The sequence below is a fragment of the Podarcis filfolensis genome (genome assembly GCF_964270895.1).
Source record: "Podarcis filfolensis genome assembly, chromosome: 6".
In the NCBI taxonomy this organism is placed as follows: domain Eukaryota; kingdom Metazoa; phylum Chordata; class Lepidosauria; order Squamata; family Lacertidae; genus Podarcis; species Podarcis filfolensis.
Genome location: NC_139609.1, coordinates 63498812 through 63523270, shown reverse-complemented (window position 1 = coordinate 63523270; position 24459 = coordinate 63498812). Strand labels below are relative to the sequence as shown.

The 24459-nt window shown below is 41.3% G+C and overlaps 2 long non-coding RNA genes across 2 annotated transcripts; one reads left to right on the top strand and one right to left on the bottom strand.

The window, feature by feature from the left end:
• Window positions 1–2695: 2695 nt before the first annotated feature.
• On the bottom strand, window positions 2696–24167 carry LOC310764220. The gene is made up of 3 exons (XR_014549080.1): window positions 24068–24167; window positions 23446–23527; window positions 2696–2946 (listed from the first exon to the last, which is right to left on the bottom strand). It is a non-coding gene; the product is annotated as an uncharacterized lncRNA (long non-coding RNA).
• On the top strand, window positions 7856–8783 carry LOC310764226. Its single transcript, XR_014549087.1, has 2 exons — window positions 7856–7980; window positions 8654–8783. It is a non-coding gene; the product is annotated as an uncharacterized lncRNA (long non-coding RNA).
• Window positions 24168–24459: the final 292 nt, after the last annotated feature.

Below are 24459 nucleotides of genomic sequence, written 5' to 3'. Positions count from 1 at the left end.
AGGCACTCTGGCTCCCAGGCCTCTTGTCTTTTGGCTATCATTCTTCTAGAGCCGAATTTTACATCAGCTTTGAAATCCAGCATCCCAAGCTGGCCAGCATCCTTGGCCATTTCATATTAACAGTCTCTCTTTCCCCAAAGTTCTGCATTCCTTTGTTCCCTAGCAAGACATACCTTTCACTTCCTTTACACACTCCATCAACATTCTGTGACATCACATCAGTGCAGCCAATAGTGGCAGGGAGTTACCTGTAACTCAGCCAGTGGCTTGGAAAAGACAGATGAATACAGAAAAAGTGTATGCTTTGTTTTCAGAAAACCACTTCTTGTTTTAACCCATGCTGTGAAGCCCCCTGAGATCTACAGATGAAGAGTGGTATGGAAATTTAATAAAATGATGATGTTGATGATGATCACGCTAAAACCTTTCATACATATGGTGGTTTCCTGCAGTCATCATTTGGCATTGCATCAAATAACTGGGAGCATTGAAAAATGATAGTATCACCAACAATGTTCTACTAACCTTCAAAATTTAAGGAACCCTGTTTTATTTCAGTCCATAATTAAGAGAAGAATGACTAAAAGGAAGTCAGAGAGGGATCCATTATTCATACTCGCTGCCCTTGAATGAAAAGAGTAAGACATTGTGTTTTATTATTACTTCATTATAATTACAGCTATTACTGAATTTGTGCATACTGAAGAGGCTGCTGTTCTTCAAGCTATCTCATCCTATTACTAATTCATGTGCCATTTTATTGAAATTATTGTGCAATAAGGTAATTCCAACAGTGTAATATTAAGCAGCACCTTTTTAAAAAATAAGAAAAAAAATCATTTTCATTAATGAGCATTGAATCACCGGCAGAATATTATGGCCTAACAGCCCAGCCTAGAAAGTCCATAGAAATGTGATGCATTGAAAACTACTGATGGTGATGTGGTAAGAATTCACCTCTACACCACCTTGTTCACTACCCAGGTAAGAAACAACCACCTTTCAAATAAACCACAGAACCAGTGAAGCTATTTCTAAGTCCATCATCCAGATTTTGGGACCCAGCATTTATTATAGCTATTGCAATAGGACAGGGCTCACTCAACTCAACGTGCTGGTTGAGAAGGTCTGCCCCGAGGCACTTCAGAACAAAAGCTTACATATATAGTAGTTCAAACACAGCAAACAAAGAGTCATAAAACATCTTCACATATGTCAGGAAAGGTTACAGGTCTTGCAAAGTAAAATATGTATGATTCCATACTGGTAACTTCACCACCATAATCACCTTGGAGTGGCCCTGATGTACCCAGACCATTTGACCATTTCAGGTCTCAGATGTCCAGTGAGGGAAGAGCATCATAACATCCTCTTCCTGGGTTTCAGCTTCAAGGAGAGCTGATTTACACTCTGGTGCTAAAACATACTGCCATTTGTACCACTTTCAAGGGTGGATAAGGAGAGATGGAATGCAGCATGGCAGGGAGAAACTCACAAAGGCAGAACACACAAAAATCAGGCCTAATACATTCTGAAAGGTTGAAAACAAAGTGAAACATTGAAACATTAAAATGATAAAAATATGCACCTGGGGTCTCCAATTCTTATATCAATGAGGAAACAGTGAAGTGGTAAGAAGTAGTCCTTGGCACCAGAGATGCCAACTTCAGCAAGGGAAGGAGGGGGCACAATGACACACACATGGCATGTGTGTGGTGCTGAGACACTGGGAGGAGTTAGGGGGTAGAGCCGAATGTGGCTTCAATGGCTGACAGCTCCTCTTCACTGGACTTGGCCTCCTTCTCCTACCACCACCTGCCGGGGCTGCTGAATTGCCCTCACTCCACCCGCATTGCCCTCAGTCTGAATCATGTAGAGAACAGGGAGTGCTCTGGCCTATTGTCCAGGCAACTGGAACGGCACTTCCAGACTTTCTGTTGTAGCCTTATTATACTTTACCGATTGGTGGTGTCTGCGTTGCTCCCGGGCGGGAGGAAGGAAGTCAAATGACACCAAGGTTGATTCAGAGAAAGAGTTTATTCTGCTCTCCGGATAGCAGAAGGCACATGCATGTTCAGTTCACAGCAAGTCCAAAGAAATGAGAAATTTAATGCAGTATATATCCTCCAAGCACCCTCTCCCCCTTCCTCAGGAATCCAACCACGTCAGCTTATACACGTAAGTTGACATCCATGCCCATAAACAGATATTCCTGTTCTGGTACTCTTGACCATAAAAGGTTGTTCCTCTTCCTATACTCTTATCTTGGGGCAGGAGGTCACCAACTCTAAGAGCGCTCCTGGCGCCGTTCCCGGGTCTCTTGTCAGACCTGACAAGGTCTGTGCATCTTTGTGGTCAGGATGTAAGATAAGACCCAGACGTGCCATCCCTGCTCCGCTAGAACTGGCAAGGCCATCCATTGCCGTCACGGACTGATAAAGGAGAGGGCTTTGATCACTTGTTTATACAGCTGGCTCAAGAGCTTAAGTTAATGCATATTAGAAATGCTCCCTTGGAGGAGGAAAAATGAGGATTTTGGGTACCGTTTCAGACTGACTGCACATAAACCCATTCCTTCCCCCTTCACTGTGTTGCACAGTGTGATTTCACTGTGACACTATGTAGAGTCACAAAGTGGAAGTGCCAGACTGATTGCTTTGGAATTCCTTTATTGCAATCAGTTCTACACCTGATACACCCTCCCCCACCAGAAAAAAACAGCACTTTTCATGAATGAAAGGATATTTGTGAAAGCCAGGGCTCCAGTGCAGCTCACCTCATTTCATCTGTCCATCTGTTTGCAGAGATGAACTACAGCATCAGATGCCACAATTGGAAAAGGTCAGTGGATTCACTGCAACAGTGCCATGGTGGGAACTATGTGTCCATACTAATGGAGGTGGGGGCCTAGAGTATCTTCCCACAATGCTGAAACTTGAAAGGTATCTGTAACCATAATTGGAAGATGATTTTAGGTATAGCAAAACGTATACTACTAAGAGCAACTTGTAGGTCTTTAATTTATTTAGCACCCACACCCAAATGTAATGAATTTCAGTAACTATTCTGAATACACACACGCGTGCGCGCACACACACAAAATGAGTTGATTAATAATATGGTTTAATTGATTAATCAAGGAAATCTAGAGGGGGGAACAATTGCATATTCATAATTAGTAACTGGAATACATTTATGTATTCATTAATTTGAAAAGCATACAACGGAACATTGGGGGGGCAGTAATTACTTATCAAAGTCTGCTGATTTGCAGAATGTGATCTAATTGCAAGAGAAAATTGTGTTTGTCACTCATGAGAGGAAGAGTGGGGTCTAAGAAAAATAGCATTATTATTGTTGTTGTGAGACAAAAATGCAACATAATTATAAAATGCCAGTAGAACAGCTGATACTGTTATGGAACCTGGCTGAAGGAAGTGGCTGCAGCATCCTTCTCCTGGGTAGGATGGCTTGGCTATTGTCTAGTGCAGAGCTGGCCAACTTTTCAAACCAAGTAGGCCTCAAGAGTACTTTGATAGAGCCCACACTGCCTTGTCACACTGGGGAAGGGGGAGCGAGGCCAAAACTTGATGTCCACCACCTGCCTTGCTCTGCTTTCCCAAAGTGAGGTGCCAGGCTTTGGGAAGGAGGCACAAGGCTCTGGCAGGGAGTCAGAGCCCTCCCACCTCCTTTCCCAACCTGGGAAAGCACTAACTAGGCTTTGAGAAGGTATCAGGGGGACTCTAGAACTCTGTCAGACCCCTCATGCCTTCTTTCCAAAGCCCAGCGCCTTGCTTTCCCAGCTTTGGAAAGGCAACAGGAGGGCTGGGCTGAGGCATGCATCAAATGTTGCCAAGGGTGTGTTGGACCACCCTGTTCTAGTGATGCAGCAGATCATTCAGACCTGCCTTTCCTGGACCTTGAGCCACAAACTTCAGCATCTGTGACCTAGCCCAGTGAGATACCATGAACTGCAGGTGCTCAAATGTCCGAGGGAACAGGGGCATGCAACATCAGTTCCTAGTGATAGCCCAGAACTCTGAAGCCTCTGATTTGTCCCTAAATGGGAGAAGCTGGGTCTTCCACCTTTGTCTGGTTAACAGAGGCATTCTCCTTACTGCATGTCAAGTTCTAGCTTAAGCTATGGACCTCCAGGATCCTGGGCTGGAGAACCCAACCGCTACATCTAGATTTCAGTATAGCCACACATTTGGTCCCAGCCTGACTCCTACACTGGGAACCTCCTGTCTGCCTTGCTGTGGATCAGTAGCTGCCTTTAGTGGGTAAATGCAACTTTCATACAGTTAGCTAACTGAAGACAAAACAGGGGTATTATGAGTGACAGAGGTGTTTTAAAATGGTGAAAATATGGAAAGTCAAGCTGTACCACATACATACTCATGGGATTGAACCTGCCAGGGATTGAACCTGTATGCAAAGCAGATGTTCTACCCCTGAGCCATGGCCCTTCCCTCCAAGATATCTCACACAAATGTATTTGGTTCCTCCCTACGCATCAACACTAACTCATACCCAGTGCTATTTTTCTAGAATGCCTGCTTTGTTCTCTTGTAATGGCAATGGTGCCCATCTGTGAGGTGCCAGAATTTTGTTCTGGTGAGTTCCAGCTGAAAAAAGTCCTGCTCACAGCCCTATTAAAGGTCACAGAGCACAGAATAACTGCAGAAAACAACCTGGAAATTTAAATCAACTTGTTTGAGCCTCCAGCCTACTTGCTAAATACTGGCCTATCTCTTCTCCTTCCTTTGACCTTGGCTTAAGTCAGGTAAAAAAAAATATTTTCTGCTCAGCCACCCTCCTCCGATGTTTCCCGTTCAATGCACTGCTTGGTGATTCATTGCAGCAGAATTCCTGGGCTAAGCTGTCCTTCACTCAATTCATTACCCAGCTCTGTGCATGGGTAATTAGCAGGTTATGGAAGTAGAAATTCAGTCACACACGTTGAATGTCAAAATGCCATAAATTCAGAAATGTACCTATAACCTTAAATAATTTCTTTACTGTAAATTTAATCCTTAGAGTCTTCCATCAACTGAATTGCAGAGCATTAAAAACCAAGCGTACATATTAGGTGTAGACATTAGACAGCAGGGCTATTTCAGCCCTAATGCAATTTCCTCCCTGGCGCCAAGCTATGGTTATGCATTAATATTTCAAAAAATTAAATTGCTGTTTAAACTTTCTGACCAACTTTGTAAATTAACCTCTGTTTCGGGAAGGCAAGGAGCTTGCATCTGACTTATCAGGAGAGAATTCACTTGAACGCTTTCCAAATCTACTCCTATTAGGGAATTTAGCAGTGGTCAACAAGCTCTTTGAATTAATAGCTTCTTTGAAATCCAAACATGTCCCTGAGTTAATGAGAGGCTCCTCACACAAAATGGCTGTGCCACGTGGCAAAGTGCTCTCCTGTAAAAGTTTGCTGTGTCTTGCCTCTGTGCTGCTGCAAATCATTCCTGTTAGAGGAATGTGGCAATACAGAGAAAACAATGCTATGCAGTGCCATTTTCCTAGAAGACGAGGTGGTGGAACTCACCATGAATACCTCCCTCCCACCTGATGGGTTGGGATAGCAACTCCCTCTGCTGATTTTCCATTCCAAATCACCCCTTTCAAACACTTCCTTAGATTTTTAATAGTTTTTTTTGCATGTAATATGTATTTGAATCCTCTAATCCTTAAATAAATAATTTGACATATATTCAATATATTGTATTCTTCCAGTTCTGCTAAAACTGCAATCTTGTGCACATTGCCCTAATGATAAGCCCCACTGATTTCCATGGCCTTCTGGGTAAACACAACTTGGACTGGATTGGACTGCTAGTCTTACAAAGAAGCCCTCAATTCACTGACCAAGGCTGAAGAATCCTTAATAAGCTATACATCCTTTTCTTATGCAGGAAAATTCCTGACTATATTCCTATTGATTGGCCAGAAGTATATAGCCTCTGATAAGTCAGGCCCAATATAAATACAGTGGTACCTCTGGTTGCGAACGGGATCCATTTCAGAGGCCCATTCGCAACATGAAAAGAGCGCAACCCACAGCGGCACGTCTGCACACGTGCGGGTTGCGATTCGCCGCTTCTGCACATGCACATGACATCATTTTGCACTTCTGTGAATGCGTGAGCGGCGAAATCCGGAAGTAACCCTTTCTGGTACTTCCGGGTCACCGTGGGACGTAACCTGAAAGAACGTAACATGAAGCAAATGTAACATGAGGTATGACTGTAGTAGGGGGCTTAGTCTTTTTGTCTATCAGCTATGCTTTAGCACTGAGTTGCCTGCTTACATTTGTGTTCACATACAGCCTACATAGGGGAACTTTCCCAAACACATGCCAAGATGGTATTTTGTATTGCCAATGGAAGCGAGATGCAGTGCTGAATATTTCTGGCTCTCAACTCATTTCCAACTTAGATTTATTTGGGTGCAAGGGTTAACAGAGAGCAAGGGAGAGATTTGAGAGGTACTTGAAATACCTCTCAAGTACAATTAAGTCTTGGCATAGCCATTTACTGCTTTCTGCAGGGGGTCAACATGGCTTTAAAAGCTTAACCTCAGTGTACTTGGGGACAGGTTTCATGGCGCAAAGCAATAATGGACAATATTAAAGGCCGAGGTCAATGAGACCTTATTAACACAGGGATATAATTAGGTGAGCATACATCTAGTTATGATGTTTCTGGAAATGAATGGATTAGTGGTTTATCAGACATCCAAGGCTATATTCTGTACTAAGTACATTTATGTCAAGGCAATGCTTCTCTCATGTGAATGCCTGGAGTAAGGCATATAAATATCAGGTGGAATTGTTGGCATCTGTCTGTCTCGGGAGACAATGGAAGAGTATGCCTTCAGAGGTAAAGTCATGCCATGTTATTATAAACATTCCATATGTGAAAGCATGTCAGCACTTCTCTTCCCCGTGCCCTGTTTTTGGGGTTCTCCTGACCCTCCCCAAGCCAGTTTTGGAGGGGGCACACTGGGGCTGGGGTCCAGTAAGAGGCTGATTGGCATGCACAGAACTTTCTGTTTGGCAGAAATGAGAAAGAGATGGCTACTGGGAGAGCTTGTCATGGAGGGCACCATAAAATTCTAGAAAAAATTGCAACTTCTTCATTGCTACTTTTTCCTTCTTTTATCCTATTTTATTGTGTTTCACTACTTTATTTTAGTTATAAGATTTTTACCTTGCCTTTCCTCCTGTAGGAACTCAGAGCAGCAGAAAATACATAACATGATGCAACCTTTCAAACAGAGTTCAAATCATTACAAATATTAAAAGAGCATCAGAACAACTAAACTGAGCATAGGGTGCTTAACACCAGCTCTGTTCACTGATGTGATATATTACATTGTGTCCGAACTTTCTTTCTGGAACTGAAGGAAGTATGTGTAGGCTTCCCAAGTGGTCTCTCTTCCAAGCACTGATCAGATCCTGGCCTGCTCATCTTTGTTAAGTACTCTACTAGATGGGCTGATCCAAATGATATTTATGTATGATCCATTCTCCTTATTTGATTGCCATGTTCCTGGTCTACTTCATTAACCTCCTGTGATCCTGCTTAGTTGTCAACAAGCCTAACTTTCATCTGTAGAACCTTCTGAGCATTTTGATGAGCTTTGCCAGCATTTTTAGATATGTGGCCTATCACTACTGACACATAGACATTTTTATTTCTAGGAGATCCATTTTGGATGTGTTAAGATGAGGCCTGATCATATAGGATTGGTCAAGGAACTCTGTGGTCATGCTTGGATTTACTGTATATTGCTTTGGAAATAGCATGTTTTTCATTTTGTTTTTCAGGAGTTCCAATTTTAAAATGACCAGACCAGAATTGAAATCAGGGTAAGCCGATTCTATTGAATATAAACAGAGCAGCAACTCAGAGACCCACTGGAAATTTACCTCTTCATGCATGGTTTGGGAAGCTGAAAAAGCAAACTGTAAGGGCTGGGAAATAGGTTCCACCTCATTACAAGATTAATTGTGTCTAAATGAAAAGCAGCAGGTAGTGAAAACTTTAAAGTGCTTAAAAAGTATTGCCCAACAGACAGGTAATCCAGTGATATATGGCGTACATGCTGCCTTTGACATGCATTGGCCTTAATTATAATGAAAGGAGCTAAATTCATTCGTTGTCAAGGCAAATGTTTTCATTGTGATGTGGAAATGTGACTAGAGAGAATTAGTTTGCCAGAGTTTTAAAATGCACCGTTAATCCAGAATAAATGATGCAGCCAGTTCCTGGGTTCCATCCCATACCACACATCCCCTTCTAACGCTCTAGCATGACAAATAAATAAAAGGATTTGAAAGTAGAGCCATAGACACAGACCTGGGCTGATTGCTCTGAGCTCTGCTAAGTTCTGTATGGAACCAAGTAAATTCCAGGTTTTTGAGCCCCACTATAAGTTTGATTCAAGAATGCCTATAAATTAAGAACCACACTAAGCCAGGTCAGTGCCAGTGTTACTCATTTTTAGAATTTCCCTCATAATGGAATAGTACTTTTGGTTTCTGGATGCCTACATTGGGCATCACTTAATAGTGGCATGCTTGAGGTTTATTTCTCTCTCCTTTCTTCAGCATTCATGGAATTCTTTCTCCAAACCACAGGTTGTCTTTGCTGGATCAGAGCAAATATGTGCAGGAACGGAAAATGTCAGCAATCAAGCATACTAGCTTCTAATGTTCTAAAGGAATTTTACATAGTTCTTAATAGTAAAGACCTGCATATTCCACAATGGTTATTTGCATTTCTGTGTTGTGCTTGAGAGAGCTGAAAGCATTTCAAATGCATTAGCTCATTAATTCATTCAGCAGCACTGTAAGATAGATCAGTTTTATTATTTCTGTACTGTCATTTCAGAGTGGAAGATGAGAGTATAAGGCTGCCTAGTGATTTCATAGCAGAGGTAAGATACCGTAGTTCAGTCCCTTAGCCACTATGCTGCACTAACTCTCGCTATGATATCAGTCAGGAGTAATCATTGTCTATTGATTTCAAAGAGTCAGTAGTATCATGAAATGTTCATTTTGTCAAGGGGGTGGCCAGTTCCACTCCCAAGTTCATTCATTTTATTTATTTATTTATTTTTATGGTTTTTCCAAATTACTACAAAACAAATTGAACTACTTTAATTTAATACAATTTCTTAAAATCAGGTTTCCCGCTCGTGTTGCAAATATATGTCAATCATTTCCTCCCGTAGCCACATCATTTCTTATTTAGTGTCCAGTGGTCACTTGCCATTAAACCATTCTTCCAGCTGACCGCTTTTTCCTCCTTACAAACAGCACCTCTGTTACATCTTATAAATATAAAATCCAGTTCATGTGTATAGTCCTTCATATACATTTTTGTTCCAGAACTGGTGTGCCGAGAGAGTTCATTACTATTTTCCATTGTCCAGTTCTTTGCAGTGTTTATCTGGATCGTACAAGATCACATTCCATTCCTTCTGCTGTTTGCAAACTAGCATATGAGCTGCATCAATAAATAATACACAGCGTGCACCTCCAAGCTTCCACCATTAAAATTCCCCTCTGGAGTTCTTTCTCAGCACACAGTTAAGAGCAAGATATTTTCTCAATTTCAGCCTCTTTTCCACATCTGTTCAGCTGCAGCTCATTCTCTCCCTCCTCCCATTCCTCCTACAACACCCCAGTCCAGATACTCATAGATAAAATCCATTCAGTCTAGATCTGGGGGGGGGGGGGCATAGCAAAACCATATTAAAATTCCTTATTGAGCATAAATAAAAAGCCTCCCTCCACTTTTTGAAGTTTCAGACAGAGTAACAAAGCAATGGCTACACACATCTCTTTCATTGTGCAGGGGAGGACAATAAAAGGAAAGACCATTTGAAAACCATAAGAAAGCATAAAGCACCTTGTCCTCCTCCTTCTGTTCCCAGCTGTTGTAGGGATTCTCAAGCTTCAGAAAAACATTCAAATACCTTCAGAGAGCCAAGCCTAGTCCTTTTGTCAGCTGATTGATCACAGCCCATTAGCATGTGTCAGTCCAGGAGCACCTCTTGATGAATGCCATTTGTCCAGATTAAGGAGGAACCATCTACAAATCATGCCAGTAACAGAGGCTTGTCCATGGCAGGAACATACTCCCAGGTCGCACCCACTCTGCATTTCAAGTTGGCAGACACAGGATTGTGTACCACTGTGGGATGCAGTGAAATCCCCAGACCCCACTACCTCTTCCCCCTGCCTGAACTTCCTCACAGCCCCCAGAGGGCTATGAAGAACAACCACCATTGATCGTGGGCATGGCCAGAAACCCCAGGTTCATTCCTAAGTAGGAGGTTCCTGGAATAAAAACGCATGCAAGGCATATTTTCAAAGCAAAGCAGGCCAGATTTAAGCACCTTTTTTTTTTATTTCTGCTGCACCAGTACAGAACCTCAGGGCAGCACCTCCACCTTTGGTGAAACCCCAAAGGTGCTTCCCCAAAGAAGGAAATCATTGAGACTATTATACTTTGCTTGGCATATCCCAATACATGTGCACATAGTATTTGTTACATAACTCTTTAATCTTTGAGATATTTCAAATATTTCAGTTTCTGCCAATTTTAATCACACTCATAGCATAAGGTATATATTTGCATATAGGTAAAGTTGAGAGGACAAGTCCATAAGCGTCAGCCAGTAGAAAAAACAGAGACATCTGGTATATTAAACAGACAACTAATGCTTAAACATATAAATAGTGAAACTTTCCATCATTTTCTCTCTAAATTTAAGTAACAGCTCTTTGTGGCTTCTAATTAAGACCCTGTGTGAGTTATTTCTCTATTTTAAGCCTAGGGTTACAAAGTTTTGGGGTGCAAAGACTTTAGGCATTTCCTTCACAATATATTCTCTGCCAGGAGTGTAGAAATATGCTTCATATTTGTTCTCTTCCAGGAGTGTAGAAAGATGCTCAACTGGTGATGGACTGTAACCTAGAACATTAGATTTTAGTGCAAAATCCAGTATCTTCTGCAGAATTGGGGGGGAGGGGGAGTCCTTAGCTTTCACTGCTAAATTTATTTTGGAATATTGTTGGCAACTACTGCTAAAAGTATATAAACCAGAAAGGGTATTGAAAGGAGAAGGGGACGACAGAGGACGAGATGGTTGGATAGTGTTCTTGAAGCTACCAGCATGAGTCTGACCAAACTGCGGGAGGCAGTGGAAGACAGGAGTGCCTGGCGTACTCTGGTCCATGGGGTCACTAAGAGCCGGACACGACTAAACAACTAAACAACAACAACAAGTAAATTTTTATTTATACCCCACCCTTTCCGGCCAAGACCGGGCTCAGGGAGGCTAACATGAAATATCAAATTCATTAAAACACAACCAAACAATTGATTAAAATACAGCTTAAGAATTAGAATCAGGATAAAATTAAATGACTGCCCACGAATTTCAAATGTAGGGGTCGGGAACCTCAAGTATTCATCAGGGCCAGCTATCTATATTGGTCCCACATGAGCAGATAAAAGGGCCAAAGAGTTGTATGCTTTGTGCAATATTTGAGAGACAGTGGGTGTGTTGAAGGAATCCTTACTACACAATCTGTGAAAGAGTCCTTGGATACAGGTGGGTGAGACTTTAAAAACTCTTAAAGTAGGCCTCTACACAAGTTTGACTCTTGCTATTGGTGATTTTGTTATCAGCCAGGCAGTAATTGCATTTTTCAATTTCTTCCATTACTTTGCAGTAGATGTCTGTGTAATACCATCTCTCTCTCTCTCTCTCTCTCTCTCTCTCTCTCTCTCTCTCTCTCTCTCTCCTCTATATATATATACACACACACAAACAAACAAACAAACAAACATACAGCAAGCATTATTTTCAGAAGACTGAATCCTCCATACAGTGATGCCCATGAAAATCAGAAGCTGCTTCACCAGCTTTGGTTGCATGCTGGTTTGTGAGCTGGATAATAAAAAAATGTTCTGGAAATAAGCAATAATGGTAAAATGATGTTTTGACAAGGAAGCCATATTTAGCTGATGGAGAGATGAACAAAGTAGATGGTTGAGTAGGTACTGTAAAAGCAAAACTGAACAGCAGATTATGCTGCTGTTCAGCACACCTTGGACAAATTTGATAGATTTTGTAGAATAACACTGAACATGGAAGCTTGAACATGGGAATGTCACGAACTCTGGAGCCTGGACTGGGGTATCACCAAAGCCCTTGTGGTGATCAGATGTTTCTGGAGCACCAGCCAACCACATCAAGTCCAACAGTAGCAGAGAGGCAACAAGAAGAAAGGACTTTTTTCAGCCTATGAATGATACACGTAGCTCCTTCCCCATGTTTTCCCCTCCACTGATATTCCTTTGGCCCCAGAACAGAATGTGGAGCACCATGCCTTTTTTGACATGTGTTAAGGGAGTTAATTGTTTATCAGTACAATCCTATGCCTGCCCCCTCAGAATTAAGTCCTTTGGGTTCAGTAGGACTCCCAGGTAAGTGTGTATAAGATTGCACTCTTAGGGGAGGGGCCATAGTTCAGAGCTATTTTTGCTATGCTCAATGGCTGGCATTTGCAGCTAAAAGTTCTTGTAGCAGAGTTAGTGAGACCTCTGCATGATGTGGAGAGCCACTGACAGTCAAAGACTCATTAGCAAGCTCGAATGAATCATTGGTCTGGTAGTTCATATATTAGCATGAAACCAAGCAGATGCAACAGACTCAGTATCACACAGAAGCAGTGACCCCTACAAAGCTACGGAATCAAATTCTGCATGCCAACCAGGAAGATATTTCTTGAAGTGAACACACAAAACCATAGGCTCATTAGGAAAAACAACAACATGCATGCATATTCATTTCACGATGGCTGTATTGACCTGAATAGGTAAAACAACCATCACAGGTCCAACACCACACAGAGAACTGTGTATATAACCTCTGCTTTTGGATTTGAAATAATGTCCCAAGTTTCTGTTCAGAAACCTGTTCCTCCTTTCTGATTCTCATTCCAAGGAAAGTAGGTGCATATGCCCTGTCATAAACATCCAGAACAGTGTATGTTTGATCCAGAGTATGTTAGTTGCACTTAGGTCACACTGAAAACAATGTGAAAAGTTACCTCATGGCTAAATGGTGACCCATTCATTTCAATGGAAATTAAGTTCAACTAACAGTGAAAAGCCTATGCAGATTTACTCAGACATAATTTCCATAGACTTCAGTGAGAATAAACTTCCCAGTAAGTGTGCATAAGATGGCAGCCAAAGTCTGTATCCAGCTCAGTACCTATACAAAAACAAGCCCTAATCTTAACAACTTGCAGAGTGTTAAAAATTTTCATACACCTGTATAGCCATTCCATTGGTAAATTAATTCACAGAGTGACATTATCAGTGCTGTAGGCTTCTCTGGAACTCCCAGCATTATGCTGTTTTCTGTCTGTTTCAGCACTACTTGTAGATAAGTTGCTTGAGGATATTGCCTTTAGTGCATGCAATTTTGAATGCCAATGGCTATGGAACAAAGCCTGAATCCAATTTACTGTGCAGAATTGACTCCAGTGGTTCTCTTTTCCCTGATTAGAATGGAACCAGCTCCAAAATAGCAGAGCTTCAGTCTGTTGTTTGTCTGCCCAGAAAATCAACACAGTATATCCAGAGACCTGAGATAGGCTTCAAGAAAATCTTGAAACTTCCACCGAATAGAAGTGAAATCAGGATGTGCGGGTGACCTTCATGTGTACGTGTGGAGCTGTCAAATATGGAAAGGGCTCTAACAGTGAGCAGGAGTGAATATTTTTTCTTGTGTATTTCAAGATCCGGAAACTAAATAATTACTTATCGGTGTTAACATTTGCAGTTGTGACATTTGCCTTTGACTTCCTGAAGATTATTATAAAAAGCTAAAATGCCATCTTCCTACTAGCACCAATGACAATGCAACACTCCTTTCATTCTCATGTGTATGAGCCTCTTATCATATGCAAGTGGAAGGTGGCAAGACTGTTAGAAATTTATTGTGTTAAATGAAGACACCAAAAGCATAATCCAGAACTTTTAGAATGAGCACGAGCTCTGCTGGTTCTGCCACTGATAGGTCTGTACCAGTACCCCTATTCATGTAGCAGAAGTGAGGCTGTGCTACTGGCTCTACTTCCACTGGCAAATTAATGAGCCATCCACACCTTCCTTAGAGTCCTTGCATGGAGTGTAGACACCCACAAAGCATCTTCTATGTGTGATAAGTTGGTTGCATGCACAGCCTCTATGGCATCCAGATTCCTGAACAACTAGCTGTCCAGATTGCGTGAAGCTTCTCTGTGTGGGTTTCTTTGCCTGCGTCTGTGCCCAATGTGGAGATGTGGGAGCAAGGCTAATGGGGGTATGCTGTGCCAGGGGCAGGTCCATTAATGCAGCCCTGCTTCTTCTTCACATTATTTGCCCAAGAGGTGCAACTGAGGCCATTTCAAATAGCAGTTCACAAAGATCAAACAGCTCAAGGGTCCTTACCCTCAAGGGTCCACTCTCTTCTGATACTGCAGAAAGATCAAGGGCACTCAATGAATCAGCATAAGGTGCTACAGTTGTAATGGCAAATCCAGAGGTCCTGTATGGTAGATTTGGACGTTCTTGTGTGGTGTGCAAGGCTCACTGGATCCAATTCAAAGGAAGGAGGAGCTGAAGTTCAACTGTTTTTTGTTGGTGTATTTTTGGTAGGATAATGATTGTACCTGAACGGAGAAGCACAGGAAAAAAAGGACCAGGACAAGTGTGTGTGTGTGTGTGTGTGTGAGAGAGAGAGAGAGAGAGAGAGAGAGAGAGAGAGAGAGAGAGAGAGAGGTGACAGTGGAGTGTAATCACTATCTCTAAATCTACTATATGTATTTATATCTGTATTTTTATGCTATGGAAAATGTGCAAGCACACGTGAGAGGCAGTGTACAGTTAGAGTGCTGAAATAGGACATGGGAGACCAGGGTTCAAATCTCCCCTCAGCCATGAAGTCCACTTTGGGCCATTCACTCTCTCCCAGTCTAACCTACCTGGGCACATTAGTTTCAGCTGAGTTTCTGAAGAACTTAGCTGGATACATACCTATTTTATTGACTGAGGGTTGGAGCCATTCGCAGGTGTGCTTAGAGTAGAGCCACTGAAATCAAAGGGAGTTGTTTGTAGGTAAAGGTAAAGGGACCCCTGACCATTAGGTCTAGCCATGGCCGACTCTGGGGTTGCGGCGCTCATCTCGCTTTATTGGCCGAGGGAGCCAGTGTACAGCTTCCGGGTCATGTGGCCAGCATGACTAAGCTGCTTTTGGCGAACCAGAGCAGCGCACAGAAACGCCGTTTACCTTCCCGCCAGAGTGGTACCTATTTATCTACTTGCACTTTGACGTGCTTTCGAACTGCTAGGTTGGCAGGAGCAGGGACTGAGCAGTGGGAGCTCACCCCGTTGCGGGATTCGAACCGCCGACCTTCTGATTGGCAAGTCCTAGGCTCTGTGGTTTAACCCACAGCGCCACCTGTGTCGTAAACCATTATTTCAATGGATGTGCTCAAAACTTGTGTAAAGCTGGATCCAGCCCTAATTATTATTTTAAACCAACCCTGAGATTATTGAACAAGGCACAACATTAAAACCACCTCCGGAGTAAATAACTCACCAAATATTAACAAATTTTAAGTAAATGCCTTGCCAATTAAATTGGCACTATTTGCTGGCTATGATTATCCTCACTACCCTAGTCCCTGTGATGATGTGTGTGCCTGTTTTACCTACACAAACCATTCCATCTTTCATTGCAGAAGATGTTTGGCATCTTGTCAGGATAATTCATGGCTTCAGCTTCATCACAACCATTGTTTGTCTTTCTCCTTGTCTTTCAGTGAAAACAATGTTGCAGCTGGATGTACTGTGGAGGCCACCTGCTTCCAAAAAGCAAAGCCAGATGTGCAAGGCTGTGCCAGGGTGATATCTGTTGATCCAGAAGCCTCCACTTATTGCCTGCAATTTCTGAGATGCTGACAGTGCTACCATGGAGACTGCTGGTTTCTGTACCCCTGCTCAGAGAAGATCAGGCTGATAGCAGAAAGGAAGGTCACGTTCATAACACTGTGATTTATTATTTACAGTGCAGCAAACTGCAAGCCAATTAAGTACCTTTGTCTTTCTGAAACGGCATTCATGTAATTTATTTTTATCTCCTGTGCTGAAACAACAAAGTTGGCTAATGGTGGGGGGTGGGGTGGGGGAGAGGGGTCAGTTGCTGTGGTTTCTTGATGCAACTCTTCTAGTTGCTCCTGTTGACGCAGACTGGAATACATAGTGCAGGAGGTCAGAGAAGGATAACTCTGAATGCATGTATGTTTTCACACTGAACACAAACTTGCTAGCATCTTCAAAGGGATGGAGCCCGAGTGTCTTTCATATAGTCATATGTATGCCAAGAGTGAGAGAGAAAGAGAGCTGTTATTATCCTTTTGCTTTTAGAGAAAACTAAAGCATCTTTTATGCTTGTTTCATAAAATGATAGGTCATTTCAATTCTTTGGGAAGAGGATGAAAGGTCTGATGGAGAGAAGATGAGAAGATGCTCGTTCTCAGATCAGCTGTAGCGTTAAACAATGAATGGGGGGGCTCGTTCAATTTCACTGCACACAGGTGGTGTAGTGACAATAAAGGTTTATTATTATTATTATTATTATTATTATTATTATTATTATTATTTATTATTAAAAATGTGGAAAGCATGCGTAATTGAAGACAAAGACAGGCGGAAGGGTGATCTGAGTCCCAGTAATGAGGAGTGTCAGACCAAGACATTTTGTCATCTTGTGAGAAAAAAAAGGTTCCCCACCTCTGATCTATGGGATTATCACCAGTGCATCACTAAAAAGGAAGAATTGCTTCACTAAAAAAAGACCCAAAAAATATACAGCTTTACATAAAATTTACATACACAGATTTTATATAGATGCAAATCTGGAAATAACTACTATAATTCAAGAAGAAACACAATACATCTTACACAGTGGGAAGGCTGTAATTCAGGGATCCTTTTTGCTTGCCCTGTTTGCTGTCTAGACCCTAACTCTTGACAGGCAATTTTAGGGCCCCTGTTCTATGTTCTTGGACAAGATAGCCCTTATAATAGCTTTTTGACCAAAGTATTATGATATGGGATGCATGGCCACTGTCTTTTTTCTTATGCGTGAACTGCTTAAGCAGCATTTTATGATATATAATAGACATAACAGGAAGGAGAGCAGCAAGAAGAAGCTGTCATGAGGATTGTTCATGAAACACTGGATAAATTATGAGATCTGAAAAAATCATTATGTAAAACATAATAAATACCAACTGCAGGGCTCTGTACAATTGATCTTCCATGTTCTGTCCACAAAGCATCATTCTACAAAGTTTAGTACACCATTGTTTGAGAGGTCTTGACAGTCATTGGTGTTGAGGTTTTGTCCATGACAAGCATTCATTGCTGGTGCTATCCTTACTTGTGTGTGTCTGTGTGTGTTCCAGGGGGAGGGAAAGTTGCAGAAAGAATCAATCAAAGTTCCCCCTTGCAACTAGTTTTACCGTGATGGTTTACAGTGCCCATATTTCACCTAATCAATACTGCACTGATTACTGCAGCCACCTACAATAAACAAGTTTCATTAAGATACAGCAACGTGTTTTGAGCCGTATTATCAGCTTTACCTCCTGTCGTGTAATTTCCCTACTTCATAAAGCAACCAAACATAATGGCCTTTTCACACACTAGGGATAATGTGGGGTACTGTGTTAAATTCCAACGCTTCACTCAACCCTCATTGTCTATTTATTATTCTCTATGACATGAGGTTTCATAAACAAGGCAGCCTATTGCATCAGATCCATGAGCTGGCCATTGAAGCTATTGGGTAAATATATGGATTCCATGTGTGCTTCAAAATTGTTTTCCTGGATCTGCTTCCTTAATATATTTTACTTTAGTGCCCCCAAGAGACTGAGACATTTACCCTCCTGTGACTGTAAGATGACAGCATCTGTATGGTGATGTTTTCTCTCTCCAGTGTGTGCCTCCTTTTTCAGAAACTCTGGCAAAGCATCAAGATGGCAACATTGGAATCCCAAGTACAGACACATACTATGGCACAGTGTACACTTGGTACGTGATTGTTCATAGGCTGCTTTTTGCATGACTTTCATCTGCTACTATATTGTAAGACTCGGCTGCTAGATCAAGGCACCTTGGCATGGAAAGGGTGCTATCAAATCACTTCTGCCTGCCTACTTGGGTTGCTGATTACACATCAGTAAACTTTTTTCCCCTGCCACTTATCACAGCTGTACTCCTCTGTGGGCAGAGCTGATATTCGCATTTCAAAGAAAGGTTAAGACTACAGCAGGCTAAATATAACACAGCTTGTTCTCGCCTTGTTTTTTAATATATAAAAAATAAAAAATAAACGAAAGGTGATTATTTTTTAACCAGATCACTAGGGATTGACACCAGCTGCTTCCTAGATTTGCCACTGAAAGTATTTGGATTAAAGTGTATGAGAAAAGTACCAATGGAATAAAGGTCAGATTTGAGAGGGAAATAGTGATGGTACATTCCTAATAAGCCTAAGAATCACAAATCATATTCAGAAGAGACTGCAGATAGTAGAATAATATTTGTCTGTTTGTTCTCTGTAGCTCTCTTAACCTCAACCCACCCCACTTTACGAACTTGAAAGTGGAAATCAGCAAGATTGCTTGGACTGGCAGGTGGGGATGAGGATATGCTTTGCTAAATGGAAGAACTATCTGCATATTTGCATGCTTCATTATAGAACTATTTTTTTAAAAAAAATGCATTAAAAATCCACATATCTTCTTTGGCCACTTCTAAAACAAAATGCCCTTGGTTGTATCATGAAAGCCCTATATCTGCATTTTAAGTGTTCATTGGGGAAGAGATTTCCCTTTCCGAAAGCAATTCAGGCCAAATGATGTGAAAACAATGTTTTTTTTAACTTCCAGCTTGCAATTGTGTTCCTCACTGAGCAAGTTGTTGCAGATTTTTTGTTCCTCTACTTATAACCATTATTTGGTGCCTCTGCTGTATATCATAACATGAATAAAAACAAGAAACTGTACACAAGGTGGGGGAGATGCATTTCATAGACCTGAGAGCTGAATCAGAGAGAGTGGCAGAAGCCTGTTACCATCCCTGTGAAAATATGAAGGCAAACAATAACGCCTGGATAGCTCAGTTGGTTAGAGTGTGATGCTGATAACACCAAGGATACAGTTTCGATCCCTGTATGGGACAGCTGCAGATTCCAGCATAGCAGGGTGTTGGACTAGATGATCCTCAGGGTCCCTTCCAACTCTACAGTTCTATGATTCTAAGAGCCAGCTCAAATGTATGGGGTCTGTAATGGTGAATGTAGATGGAAAGGTGTGGGGTAGAGTAACAGTTCTAGTATAACATACTGTGCCATAAAAGGGTCTCATTTTCATCCCTGAGTTCTAGAGTTAGCAACTTGTTCTGCCATGTCTAGGAGGCCTCAAGATCTTTGGGAATAAGGAGATGAGTGACTTCTTCGCTTTTATTGGTGACTTCCAGTCCTGAATAAGTGCTCTAAACTCTGTGCTTTAAAGTGAGTAGGTTTCTGTTTTTTAGCAGAGTCTTTTAACATTCTGCAGTGATGCAATAATACTGTCAGAACAAGGATATATGTTTGAGCGATTGGCCACTAAAAAACCCCAGAAAGGCACTGGAATGAAATTATTGTATTCTTAATTTTCGGTGCAGTCCTTTTTCTGCTGGGAGATGAATCATTATTGTCCAGTAAAGGGATGGTGTCATATTTAAAGAGCTGTGATGCTTCTAATTATTGCCCACAAAGCACATTCAAACAGGGTTATTAAAATCATTGTGTTTTAAATTCTAATCTGTGCATACAACTAACTCTCCTTCTACAAACACAAATCTTGCCTAGAAGAGAAGCAAATATTCACAGGTGTCAAAGAGTCTTGTCTGATTTGAGGAGCTTTGCAAACAAGGCGCATCAAACAAAAGCAGCTGGGTGAATAAGGCAGAATTACAAAACACCACCAAATGAATGAAGCATACTGAAACCTTACAGTTGCCAATTTCAAGGTCTTGTGAGCCTCAAATCTTTTCCCTTTAGCAATCACAGCAGACATTGTCAATCCATCCAGTTTAGTGGCCCCAGACTGATTTCTAGATGTTAAAACTGAAATTTTGCTTTGCAGAATGAGCAGGAGAAACGAGCAGAATGCTGTCTTCTGCTTTGCAGAATGAGCAGGGCTGTCTTCTTCTTCTTTCTTTGGCAATTACTCATGGCCGAGTAAGATTGTCTTTCATAGACACAGTTTTAACAATGAGTCCGTAAGTGACTGTGGAGGCCAATTCTGGATCCACACGTCCTTCCACAGTGGGGACATTGGTTTCTGGGTGGGAGTTGATCACGGTGTGGATTTGCCAAGCGTGCCTTCCTCTTAGCATGTTTCTCCCTCGCGTCCTGAGTTCGAGTGTCTTCAAAGCCCATGACACCTTTGGTAAAGGCTGCTCTCCAACTGGAGCACTTGCAGGCCAGTGTTTCCCAGTTGTCAGTGTTTATACTACATTTTTTAAGATTTGCCTTGAGACAGTCTTTAAACCTCTTTTGTTGACCACCAGCATTACGCTTTCCATTTTTAAGTTCAGAATAGAGTAGTTGCTTTGGAAGACAAACATTAGGCATCCACACAACATGACCAGTCCAACGAAGTTGATGTTGAAGAATCATTGCTTCAACTGGTGATCTTTGCTTCTTCCAGTACACTAATATTAGTTCGCCACATGTTGCAGTACGCACTAAAATCATGTGTATACTGATTCCCAAACCAACAGTAAGACTACCCTGGAGGTAGAACAAATGGGAGTACATATGCAGCCCAGGTTGAGCATATACTAGAGCAATATATCATTGAATTGCAATGAATGATATGAATTGGAAAGAATGAATTTGCTCCTCATGTACAAATTCAAATACCTGCAGGTGTGGACTGATTCAAATGGGGGAAAATTGGATTAACACCTAAATCATGATCAAAGGTGGACATGCCTTTAGCATTGCTGCATGGGATTTTCCACACACATAACGGAGTCAAGATGCATCCATGCATATGCTTTTCCCTCACAACTTTCAATTTCTAGATGTCAGGGGTAAGAGGATAAAACTTGAAATCCATTTCTCTCCCCTCCCCAACACTAAGATAAAATAGGGACAGCAATTTACTAGAAAAAAAACATAATTGTGCTCCATGCTTGAGCTTCATCAAAAGGGACCATTGGAGTGAATACTTTGCAGCATAATTGTGTGTCATTGTCATCCTGCCTTCCCCCCCTCCAGCCCCCAGTATATGCTTAGCTAAAATAACTTGCTCCATGTTTTTCAATCATGTGGGCAGATACAAGGTGTGACCACTTTTTCCTGCCTGATACCCATAGCCCACTCTACTGCACATGGATTTAGGAGAAAGAACTTTCATGGCCCAACACCCCACATTTTAGGATTTAAGCACTTTCAGCGTCTTTCCATTTGCTATGCTGCTATCACTGCTTGAAATTTGGGGCACATTCATTCATTCTTCGAAGGTCACACTGCACTAACTTGACCTCTGCATTGATTTCTTTGAAGAATGCATTATAAATCTAAGGAATTAATAAGAAGTTCAAAATTCAACTCTAAATTAATTAAGGAAAACTTCTGAGCTGAACTGATAGAAAGCAATTTCGTGTCTCAGCTCCATGAAATTGTTTCTGGTATATTTCCAAACTGGGTTAAAGATCAACTTGGGGAGGAAAAAAAATATTCTGTTTACTCTAAACAGTCATTTAATTAACCTTTACTTCTCCTAGGAATTGAAATCTAAAGGGCAGTTTCAAGAAGTCAGTTTACTGTGCGGTGGCTAAATCAAAGACACTCCCCCCCCCCAACAAGGTGAAATCTTGATTTCATTGATGTCAGTGATGTATTAAATAGGGACTGCTTTATCTGCAGAAATAACAATAGGCTCAATGTAAAAAATCTGATGAAAGAACATTCCACATTGAAGAGCCACTTCTGTAAAATACTTCCGCTGACAATAACCCAACTTTAGCCTTTCTGTCAACCTATTCACAGGCTGCCTGCTGTATGCCAGGGTCAGTGAACTTTATTCAATAAACTGACCACATACTCATGTAGCTGTGACTTAACTCTCCAATGGAATGTGGCTTGCAAGTATTGCTTTGAATTTATAGGCTTTTTAATGACACATTGTTTGCATCAATTAATTGGTTCTAAAGCAGTTAAGTGCAATATGGCTGGGTAGAGTCAGACAGACATACAGAGCTATTGTAACCAAGTCAGACAATGTGTATGAATTCTGTCAGCTCTCCAGGTTCTCAACCAGAAGTCTATTCCAGTTCTCATAACAATGATATTTTTAAATGGAGAAGGCAAGATTTGAACCTGGGACTTTCTACCTCTCTGTTACTATAGATCCTTCACATGTGATACTTTCTGCTTCTGCCATTTAATAAAATTTTCCTTTCAAAATGATCTTTTCTAGAAGCTTCCCTCATTTTTAATATTTTTTTAAAAGAAACTCTAGAAGAATATGGACTTGATGTGCCTAAGACTAGGGCAGTGGGGACGAGATGCTTACAAAATTCTCCTGATCTGAGTTTCTTCCTGGATATTGGGATTCTGAATTACCTGCTCATTTTGCAGAACAGTACCAACATGCTAACAATCTACCATTCTTCCATGTATTTATTTATTTATTTATTTTTAAAAATCATAGTTTGATCAGACTTCTACGGCTCTTCAGATTGCAACAATTTTCAATTGATATTCCATTTCAGGAAACTGTGCCCTCTTTTGTTCTCTTTTTTAAGTGATATGGTTGCTCTGTTCTGGTGATATCTATGTGGTCTCCCTACCTTTATTTGTTACCAATGTACATGGCTAGGAGAAGCGCAGATAAAATAAACACCATGGGGCATCTGCAGCAGTACAGTCAGGCATCTTCATCTTCCCCAGCTGCAACAAAACATGTCTCTTCAGTATTGGTCTCTACAGCCACAGTTTGACTTCACCCACAAATGCACACTTCTCCATTGTCTCCCAAAGCAGACAGATGCCAACCAACACAAACACATACATATGCTGATTAATGCACCATGCAAAAAGAAATCTTGATGTGATTGTACACTAACACCATGCATTCTCATTGCAGTGCAATTTAATCAAAGTTTTTCAGTGTGCTAATTGATGCATATATGCAAATGCCTACATCAGTAACCAGTTGAGGGGGTGGGGAGACATGAGCTGAAAACTGTGGCAAACTGTGTGCGTGTCTGTTCCAAAAATTAAACTTACAAAATCTCAGGAGTCAGAAGAAAGGGCAAAACAGAGCCAACCCACAGAACAAAAAAATTGGAATGGAGAACATCCACATATCCTAGAAATCAGAAAAAGAGAAATCTGATTAGAAGTGAAGTAAAAGCGGAATGTGCATTATTTCAGTGCTTAGTAGTTAACAGTGATCAAATTAGCATCCTTCATGCAAAGCACCATAAGCTATTTCTTGGCATAGAAAATTCCAGCATAGGAAGGGTTATCATGTTTCTTATTTTATGCAGTTGGTAATGGAAATGCAGCAAAAATATACTTGGGAAAAACTGATTTGCAATAGAGATGGGGCTAAGTGCCATTTGTGATGTAAATAAACAAGCTTTGCGAACATTTTCTTTCAACACTCCCCATATTTGCTTTTATATTGGAAAGTAGCTTTAATTTTCAGCATTATATGCATTCATTTTGCCTCATAATTAATAATACACATTCCTTACTTTTCCCTAAGAGAAGTCTGTTCCAAGGATGGCTAATCAAGCCAAACATTCCCCATATATGGCTTGCATATGATGAATCCTAAACAGCCTAGGGCTGTTTAATGGACCACATTTTCCCATACGAAACTGTTGTCATCCGAGATGCTCACCAGATGCCCTTCTTCACATATCCCCACCTCCTGTGATCAGGCTGCTCCATGCTGATAGCTGATGGCTTTTTCTCTGATAGCACCCACATTGTGGAGCTCTGTCACCTAAAGATGATGCTGATGATTAAATTTATTACCAACCCATCACCCTAAGGTTCCACAGTAGATTACATCAATTTAATATGCAACCATAAAAGCAGTTTACAACGAATTGCAACCACAAAGATGGGGTGGGTTCTAAATGTATACATATCTTGTGTCAAAGTGGTGCATCTTCAGCATATGCCGAAAACTGTCTAGTGAATTTGCCAGACCTCTGAGAGGAAGGAGTTCCGCAATTTAGAGACTGTCACAGGGAATGCTCTCTCTTAGTCTACCATGTCCCCAAGCTT